The 10,612-nt window shown below is 44.6% G+C and overlaps 1 pseudogene; it reads right to left on the reverse strand.

Moving 5' to 3' along the window:
• Positions 1-7,678, reverse strand: part of LOC135561995 (uncharacterized) — a 24,486-nt pseudogene extending 16,808 nt beyond the window's left edge.
• Between the last annotated feature and the right edge of the window lie 2,934 nt (positions 7,679-10,612).

Below are 10,612 nucleotides of genomic sequence, written 5' to 3' on the forward strand. Positions count from 1 at the left end.
TTAAACACACACACACACACACACACACACACACACACACACACACACACACACACACACACACACACCTGCCGGTATATGCTTGTGTGGGAGGTTCTGAATACTTAGCAGTAGCTTATAGCAATGGGATTAGCCTTTAGTTCGTTGGCGGGAGCATCTCCTCAGCCTCTAGGCTGTACCGTGTGTCTCTGTGTGTGATCCGGCACATGTTTATGTATTCTGGACAAAAATATAAACGCAAACAATTTCAAAATGTTCCCTGAGTTCATATCAGTTCATATGAGGAAACCAGTCAATTTAAATAAATAAATGCTGGCCTACTACATGGTCTTCACATGACTGGGAATACTGATACGCTGGTCACAGAAAGCTTTTTAAGAAATGGTCGGGGCATGGATCAGAAAACCCGTCAGTATCTGGTGTGACCACCTTTTGCCACGTGCAGAGTTGATCAGGCTGTTGATTGTGGCCTGCTGGATATTGGCGGGAACTGGAACACGCTGTCGTACACGTTGATCCAGAGCATCCCAAACACGCTCAATGGGTGACATGTCTGGTGAGTGCGCAGGTCATGGAAGAACTGGGACATTTTCAGCGTCCAGGAATTGTGCACAGATCCTTGCGACGTAGGGCCCTGCAATATCATGCTGAAACATGAGGTGATGGTGGCAGATGAACGGCACGACAACGGGCCTCAGGATCTCGTCACGGTATCTCTGTGCATTTAAATTGCCATCCATAAAATGCAATTGTGTTCATTGTCCATAGGTTGTGCCTGCCCATACCATAACCCCACCACCACTCTGTTCACAACATTGACATCAGCAAACTGTTCTCCCACACAACGTCATACTTGTGGACATTCCTGCAGTCAGCATGCCAATTTCACTCTCCCTCAAAATTGTAGTTGTTTGTTGCATTGTGTTTTTTTGACAAAACTGCACATTTTAGAGTGGACTTTTATTGTCCCAAGCACGAGTTGCACCTGCGTAATAGTCATGATGTGGATGGATTATCTTGGCAAAGGAGAAATGCTCAGTAACAGGGATGTAAACATATTTGTGCACAACATTTGAGAGAAATAAGCATTTTTTTGTGCGTGGGGAACATTTCTGGGATCGTTTATTTCAGCTCATGAAATGTGGGACCAACACTTTACATGGTGTATTAACCCTTCACACACCGAAATAAACAATAACCACAAACACACACACAAATAAACACATTAACGCAAAAAAAACACATAAACCATAACCACAAACACACACACACACACCTGAACACATAAACACACACACACACACACACACAACCACACACACACACACACACACACACACACATAAACATGTAAACTAGACGTTCAGTACTGTGTCAGAGAGACGTGACATCGGGCCTAGACGTTCAGTACTGTGGCAGAGAGACGTGACATCAGGCCTAGACGTTCAGTACTGTGGCAGAGAGACGTGACATCAGGCCTAGACGTTCAGGACTGTGGCAGAGAGATGTGACATCAGGCCTAGACGCTCAGGACTGTGGCAGAGAGACGTGACATCGGGCCTAGACATCAGTACTGTGGCAGAGAGACGTGACATCGGGCCTAGACGTTCAGTACTGTGGCAGAGAGATGTGACATCAGGCCTAGACGCTCAGGACTGTGGCAGAGAGACGTGACATCAGGCCTAGACGTTCAGTACTGTGGCAGAGAGACGTGACATCAGGCCTAGACGTTCAGTACTGTGGCAGAGAGACGTGACATCGGGCCTAGACGTTCAGTACTGTGGCAGAGAGACGTGACATCGGGCCTAGACGTTCAGTACTGTGGCAGAGAGACGTGACATCGGGCCTAGACGTTCAGTACTGTGGCAGAGAGACGTGACATCGGGCCTAGACGTTCAGTACTGTGGCAGAGAGATGTGACATCAGGCCTAGACGCTCAGGACTCTGGCAGAGAGACGTGACATCAGGCCTAGACGTTCAGTACTGTGGCAGAGAGACGTGACATCGGGCCTAGACGTTCAGTACTGTGGCAGAGAGACGTGACATCGGGCCTAGACGTTCAGTACTGTGGCAGAGAGACGTGACATCGGGCCTAGACGTTCAGTACTGTGGCAGAGAGACGTGACATCGGGCCTAGACGTTCAGTACTGTGGCAGAGAGACGTGACATCGGGCCTAGACGTTCAGTACTGTGGCAGAGAGATGTGACATCAGGCCTAGACGCTCAGGACTGTGGCAGAGAGATGTGACATCAGGCCTAGACGTTCAGTACTGTGGCAGAGAGACGTGACATCAGGCCTAGACGTTCAGTACTGTGGCAGAGAGACGTGACATCGGGCCTAGACATCAGGCCTAGACGTTCAGTACTGTGGCAGAGAGACGTGACATCAGGCCTAGACATCAGGCCTAGACGCTCAGGACTGTGGCAGAGAGATGTGACATCAGGCCTAGACGTTCAGTACTGTGGCAGAGAGACGTGACATCAGGCCTAGACGTTCAGTACTGTGGCAGAGAGACGTGACATCGGGCCTAGACATCAGGCCTAGACGCTCAGGACTGTGGCAGATAGACGTGACATCGGGCCTAGACGTTCAGGACTGTGGCAGAGAGACGTGACATCAGGCCTAGACGTTCAGGACTGTGGCAGAGAGACGTGACATCAGGCCTAGACGTTCAGTACTGTGGCAGTCTGGAGCAGCTCTGAGAACTGAGCGTTCACTTCAGACACAACACACACACACAAACATACACACACACACACACACACACACACACACACAGACACACACACACACACACACACACACACACACACACACACACACACACACACCGTTCATTGTTTTAAGGCTTGGCTGGAACAGTGGTCTGTCATCTGAAGGAACCATGTGATACTGTGTGATAGACTGGATGCCACTGTGAACTGTCAACTGTGTGTGTGTGTGTGTGTGTGTGTGTGTGTGTGTGTGTGTGTGTGTGTGTGTTAATACCACTGTGTGATGGACTGAAAGTTAGTGTGTCGTATCAAACTAACCAGACTTACCGTAGAGAGTTGTGATGCACCGGCTACATTTACACAGGCAGCACAAATCTGATCTTTGCCCATTTACTATTAACTGTGATTGGTCCAAAAACCATTTTGAATTGGACTGTGATTGATCTCTACAGTAGAAGACCAGTCTGGATTGCACTGTGATTGATCTCTACAGTAGAAGACCAGTCTGGATTGGACTGTGATTGATCTCTACAGTAGAAGACCAGTCTGAATTGGACTGTGATTGATCTCTACAGTAGAAGACGAGTCTGGATTGGACTGTGATTGATCTCTACAGAGGAAGACCAGTCTGGATTGCACTGTGATTGATCTCTACAGAGGAAGACCAGTCTGGATTGGACTGTGATTGATCTCTACAGAGGAAGACCAGTCTGGATTGGACTGTGATTGATCTCTACAGAGGAAGACCAGTCTGAATTGGACTGTGATTGATCTCTACAGAGGAAGACCAGTCTGAATTGGACTGTAATTGATCTCTACAGAGGAAGACCAGTCTGAATTGGACTGTGATTGATCTCTACAGAGGAAGACCAGTCTGGATTGGACTGTGATTGACTTCCTGTGTAAATACAGCCAGAGAGTCTCCGTTGTGCTCCACTGTGTGATCCAGGAAAGAAGACAGGTAACATAAAGTGACACAGAATAGTAGAAAGTAGCACAGTGGTTCCCAAGCTTGGGGTCGGGGTCCCCTGGGAACATTTGTTATCGAACAAATAATGTTTTTTTTCTCTTGGAATTGGTGTAGAATACAGCGTTTTAGTGTCAAATAAAATACACTATTAGAATGGGGTTTTATGTCAGGAAGCCTTGGTTAAGAGAATTGGGCCAGTAACCCAAAGGTCGCCGGTTCGCATCCGAGAGCTGACGAGGTGATACATCTGCCGAGGTGCCCTTTGGGCAAAGAAACTTAACCCTAATTGCTCCTGTAAGTCGCTCTGTGTTAGATCATCTGGGAGATTACATACATGTACATTATCATGTGTTGGGACCGTCTGCAAGACCTACCATTTAGTGAATATAAACATATAAACATGAATTGGGGAATGTTCTAGTGTCAGTTTGAAGTTATCTGCTGTAAAACTCCTGAAGCATCACAACACAAAACTAAAGTGCAACAACACATCTGGCATTACTAACGAGATTAAAAAAGCAACATCCTCAGTATCTAAATAGATATGATAATTAGTAACGTTTACTTCTTAAAGTAGAGTCACTTCAATGGCGGATTGTGTTTTAACACACACACACACACACAGGTGTGGATTCGCTAGTTGAGCATCGATGAGCATCTCACACATCAAGCAGACACATGTTCACACAGATGGTATCGTTATCTGGACGTGTGTGTGTGTGTTCTGACAGACGGTCTTATGATCTGGATGTGTATGTGTGTGTGTGTGTGTGTGTGTGTGTGTGTGTGTGTGTGTGTGTGTGTGTGTGCGTGTGTGTGTGTGTGTACGTGTGTTCTGACAGACGGTCTTATTATCTGGATGTGTGTGTGTGTGTGTGTGTGTGTGTGTGTGTGTGTGTGTGTGTGTGTGTGTGTGTGTGTGTGTGTGTGTGTGTGTGTGTGTGCGTGTGTTCTGACAGATGGTCTTATTATCTGGATGTGTGTGTGTGTGTGTGTGTTTGTGTGTGTGTGTGTGTGTGTGTGTGTGTGTGTGTGTGTGTGTGTGTGTGTGTGTGTGTGTGTGTGTGTGTGTGTTCAGACAGACGACCTCGTTACCTGGATGGGACCCAGCTGCTCCCGATGTAATTTTCCCAGTAGAACAAGGCTTTGTTCATTATGGATCAAATGGTGGACAACAGGTGTTTTTGGGAATGTAAATTAACACTTCGTATTGGACCAGCTCATCAGATGACACTATCTCTACTGCACTCCACACTTCCCTTTCACACCTGGAAAAATGGGAAACCTATGTATGTAGGAAAAGGATGGCCGAACAGGCCCCCATTAACATCGACGGGACTGTAGTGGAGCGGGTCGAGAGTTTCAAGTTCCTTGGTGTCGACATCACCATTGAACTATCATGGTCCAAACACACCCAAGACAGTCATGAAGAGGGCAAGACAACACCTTTTCCCCCTCGGGAGACTGAAAAGATTTGGCATGGGCCCCCAAATCCTCAAAAAGTTCTACCTGACCGGTTGCATCACTGCCTGGCAACTGATCGGTATCTGACGTAAGGCATTACAGAGGGTAGTGTATACGGCCCAGTACATCACTGAGGCTGAGCTTCCTGCCATCCAGGACCTCTATACCAGGCGGTGTCAAAGGAAGGCCCAAAAAATTGTCAAGGACTCCAGTCATCCAAATCATAGACTGTTCTCTCTGCTACCGCATGGCAAGCGGTACCGGAGATCCAAGTCTGAGATCAAAAGGCTCAGCTTCTACCCCCCAGCCATAAGACTGCTTAACAATTATTCAAATGGCACCCCCATGGCATATTTCTTATTTTGTTGCATTAAAACCTGTAATTTAATTTAAATTTTAATTTGGATTTTATATAATGGACATACACATAAAAGTCCACATTGGTGAATTGAAATAAAAAAAATAAAAGTGGTGAGTGCATATATATTCACCTCCTTTACTATGAAGCCCCAAAATAAGATCTGGTGCAACCAATTACCTTCAGAAGTCAAATAATTTGTTAAATAAAGTCCAGCTGTGTGCAATATAAGTGTCACATGATCAGTCACATGATCTCAGTATATATACATCTGTTCTGAAAGGCCCCAGAGTCTGTAACACCACTAAGAAAGGGGCACCACCAAGCAAGTGGCACTATGAAGACCAATGAGCTCTCCAAACAGGTCAGGGACAAAGTTGTGGAGAAGTAAAGATCAGGGTTGGGTTATAAAATAATATCGGAATCTTTGAACATCCCACAGAGCGTATATTAAATTCATTATAATAAAATGGAAAGAATATGGCACCACAACAAACCTGCCAAGAGAGAGCCGCCACCCACCAAAACTCACGAACCAGACAATGAGGGCATTAATCAGAGGCAACAAGAAGACCAAAGATAACCTTGAAGGAGCTGCAAATCTCCACAGCGGAGATTGGCGTATCTGTCCATAGAACCACTTTAAGTCGTACACTCCACAGAGCTGGGAGAGTGGCCAGAAAAAAATAAGCAAACATGTTTGGTGTTCGTCAAAAGGCATGTGGGAGACTCCCCAAACATATGGAAGAAGGTACTCTGGTCAGATGAGACTGAAATTGAGCTTTTTGGCCATCAAGGAAAACGCCATGTCTGGTGCAAACACAACACCTCTCATCACCCCGAAACAGCATCCCCACAGGGAAGCATGGTGGTGGCAGCATCTTGCTGCGGGGATGTTTTTCATCAGCAGGGACTGGGAAACTGGTCAGAATTGAAGGAATGATGGATGGCGCTAAATACAGGGAAATTCTTGAGGGAAATCTGTTTCAGTCTTCCAGAGATTTGAGACTGATTTTTGCTACATGTAATCTTTTGGTTCAACCTTAATATATAATGAGCATCATCAACAGGGGGAACATACAGAGGGGGAAATAGTATTTAGTCAGCCACCAATTGTGCAAGTTCTCCCACTTAAAAAGATGAGAGAGGCCTGTAATTGTCATCATAGGTACACTTCAACTATGACAAACAAAATGAGAATTTTTTTCTCCAGAAAATCACATTGTAGGATTTTTAATGAATTTATTTGAAAATTATGTTGGAAAATAAGTGTTTGACTTGTTTGGAGAAGTTTATTAGTAACTTTTGGGATTCATTTTTTATGTATTTTGATGGAGGGAAAACGGTGGATTATTGACTGAAGCACGAGTTTTTGGGGATATAAAGAAGGACATTATCGAACAAAAGGACCATTTGTGATGTATCTGGGACCTTTTGGAGTGCCAACAGAAGAAGATCATCAAAGGTAAGCCATTTCTTATATTGCTATTTCTGACTTTCGTGGCGCACCTGCCTTGTTGAAATATGTTTTTCATGGTTTTGTATGCGGGGCTCTGTCCTCAGATAATCGCATGGTGTGTTTTCACCGTAAAACCTTTTTGAAATCTGACACAGCAGCTGGATGAACAAGAAGTTAAGCTTTATTTTGATGCATAACACATGTGTTTTCATGAATGTTAAATATTTATATTTTTGCAATTTGTATTTCGCGCTCTGCAATTTCCCCGGATATTGTCGAGGTGTGCCATAATTAACATCCATCATTTTTCTGATTATTTATTTGTATTGGGCGTCCTCCAATTTCCCCGGAAGTTGTCGACAGGTGCACGTCTAACCCTAAATTCCCCGGAAGTTGTCGACAGGTGCACGTCTAACCCTAAATTCCCCGGAAGTTGTCGACAGGTGCACGTCTAACCCTAAATTCCCCGGAAGTTGTCGACAGGTGCACGTCTAACCCTAAATTCCCCGGAAGTTGTCGACAGGTGCACGTCTAACCCTAAATTCCAAGGCAACAAAATAGGAAAAATACAAAGTGGGTGAATACTTTCACAAGCCACTGTACATTGACTCCCTTTGTTTTTACACTGCTGCTACTCTGTGGTGATGATGATGATCATGGCGATATTAATGATGAGGATGATGATGTTGGTGATGAAGGTGGTGATGATCATTGCGAAATTAATGATGAGGATGATGATGATGATGATAGTGGTGATGAAGATAATGGTGATGAGGATTATGATGATATTAATATTAATGATGTTGACGATGATATTAATGATGATGATGAAGGTGGTGATGAAGGTGGTGAGGATGATGATATTAATGATGATGGTGATGATGATGAGGAAGGGGGTGAGGATGATGATTATGATGGTGGTGATGAAGGTGGTGAGGATGATGATGATATTAATGATGATGACGATATTAATGATGATGACGAAATTAATTAGGATGAAGGTGATGATGATGATGATGATGGTGATGACGGTGGCATCCTCTCTCTCTCTCTCTCTCTCTCTCTATTTCTCCCTTCTCTCACTTTCTTTCTCTAATTCCTCCCACTCTCCTTTCTTCTTCCGTCCACCCTCCATTTGTCCCTTCTCTTCACTTTCCGTTTCCTCCCTCCCTGCCTCCTCTCTTCCCTCCCTCCCTGCCTCATCTCTTCCCTCCCTGCCTCATCTCTTCCCTCCCTCCCTGCCTCATCTCTTCCCTCCCTCCCTGCCTCATCTCTTCCCTCCCTTCCTCATCTCTTCCCTCCCTCCCTGCCTCATCTCTTCCCTCCCTCCCTGCCTCATCTCTTCCCTCCCTCCCTGCCTCATCTCTTCCCTCCCTCCCTGCCTCATCTCTTCCCTCCCTCCTATGATACTTCCATCTATTTTTAGTAGAGGCAGACCAACAAACTCCACCTCCCAAATGTTTAACGATGACGCATTATCAGGCACCCAAGCATGAAGACACCAAATGGACTATTTGACTTCATTTTGGCCAGTTATCTGTATTTTCAGGGACACACCATTGGCTATCCTGATTTTCTGCTCTCTTAAAAACATCAGAGAAAATTGGTTAGTGAGAAAATCCATAAAAAAAATCTATTAGCCAATTCTGTAAATGATGTACTGAAAGTAAATAACACACACACACACACACACACACACACACACACACACACACACACACACACACACACACACACACACACACACACACACACACACACACTCATTCAGAACTATATCCAGTAGTTGAGTCTCTGTTCTGGTCGATATCAATCAATCATATCGATTACTATGCACCTCCAGATATAAGGTGTGTGTGTGTGTGTGTCCGTGTCCGTGTGCGTGTGCGTGTGCGTGTGTGTGTGTTTTCTTGGTGACCTGGAGCGATATTGATACTTCATACATCATGTATTTAAACTTCAACTTTCAATCAATTTGTTTTAATGTATCAGTTTGTATGCTGCCGTTGGCAAGTCTTTGTCATTCACAAAATCGCTGTTTCCTCACACACACACACACACACACACACACACACACACACACACACACACACACACACACACACACACACACACACACACACACACACACACACTCACTCATACGCAGACACATAGACATACAAACAAACACACAGACACACTCACACGCAGACACATAGACACACAAACACACACAGACGCACAGACACACACACACAGACACACTCACACGCAGACACATAGACACACAAACACACACAGACAGACACACACACACACACACACAGACGCACAGACACACACACACAGACACACACGCAGACACATAGACACACAAACACACACAGACGCACAGACACACACACACAGACACACTCACACGCAGACACATAGACACACAAACACACACAGACAGAGACACACACACAGACACACTCACACGCAGACACATAGATATACAAACAAACACACAGACACACTCACACGCAGACACATAGACACACAAACACAAACACACACAGACAGAGACACACACACACACACAGGCTCACAGACACAGACACAGACACGCGCACACACGTACACTCTCTCTCTCAATTCCATTTAAGGGATTTATTGGCATGGAAACATATTAACATTGCCAAAGCAAGTGAAATAGATCATAAACAAAAGTGAAACACACAACAAAAAGTGAACAGTAAACATTACACTCACAAAAGTTCCAAAATAATAAAGAAATTTCAAATGTCGATATACAGTGTTGTAATGATATGCACATTTTTAAAGTACAAAATGGAAAATAAATAAATGTAAATATAGTTTGTATTTACAATGGTGTTTGTTCTTCACTGGTTGCCCTTTTCTTGTGGCAACAGGTCACAAATCTTCCTGCAGTGATGGCACACTGTGGATTTTCACCCAGTAGATATGGGAGTTTATCAAATGTATATATTTTTTCAAATTCTTTGTGGATCTGTGTAATCTGAGAGAAATATGTGTCTCTAATATAGTCATACATTTAGTCAGGACATTGGGAAGTGGAGCTCAGTTTCCACCTCATTTTGAGGGCAGTGTGCACATAGCCTGTCTTCTCTTGAGAGCCAGGTCTGCCTAAGGCGACCTTTCTCAATAGCAAGGCTATTCTCATTGAGTCTGTACATAGTCAAAGATTTCCTTAAGTTTGGGTCAGTCACAGTGGTCAGGTATTCCTCCACAGTGTACTCACTGTTTAGGGCCAAATAGCATTCTAGTTTGCTTTGTTTTTTTGTTAATTCTTTCCAATGTGTCAAGTAATTATCTTTTTGTTTTCTCATGATTTGGTTGGGTCTTATTGTGTTGCTGTCCTGGGGCTCTGTGGGGTGTGTTTGTGAACAGAGCCCCAGGACCAGCTTGCTTAGGGAACTCTTCTCCAGGTTCATCTCTCTGTAGGTGATGGCTCTGTGGGGTGTGTTTGTGAACAGAGCCCCAGGACCAGCTTGCTTAGGGGACTCTTCTCCAGGTTCATCTCTCTGTAGGTGATGGCTTTGTTATGGAAGGTTTGGGAATTGCTTCCTTTTAGGTGGTTGTAGAATTTAACGTCTATTTTCTGGAGTTTGATAATTAGTGGGTATTGTCCTAATTCTGC

This window comes from Oncorhynchus nerka, linkage group LG18, assembly GCF_034236695.1.
Source record: "Oncorhynchus nerka isolate Pitt River linkage group LG18, Oner_Uvic_2.0, whole genome shotgun sequence".
In the NCBI taxonomy this organism is placed as follows: Eukaryota; Metazoa; Chordata; class Actinopteri; order Salmoniformes; family Salmonidae; genus Oncorhynchus; species Oncorhynchus nerka.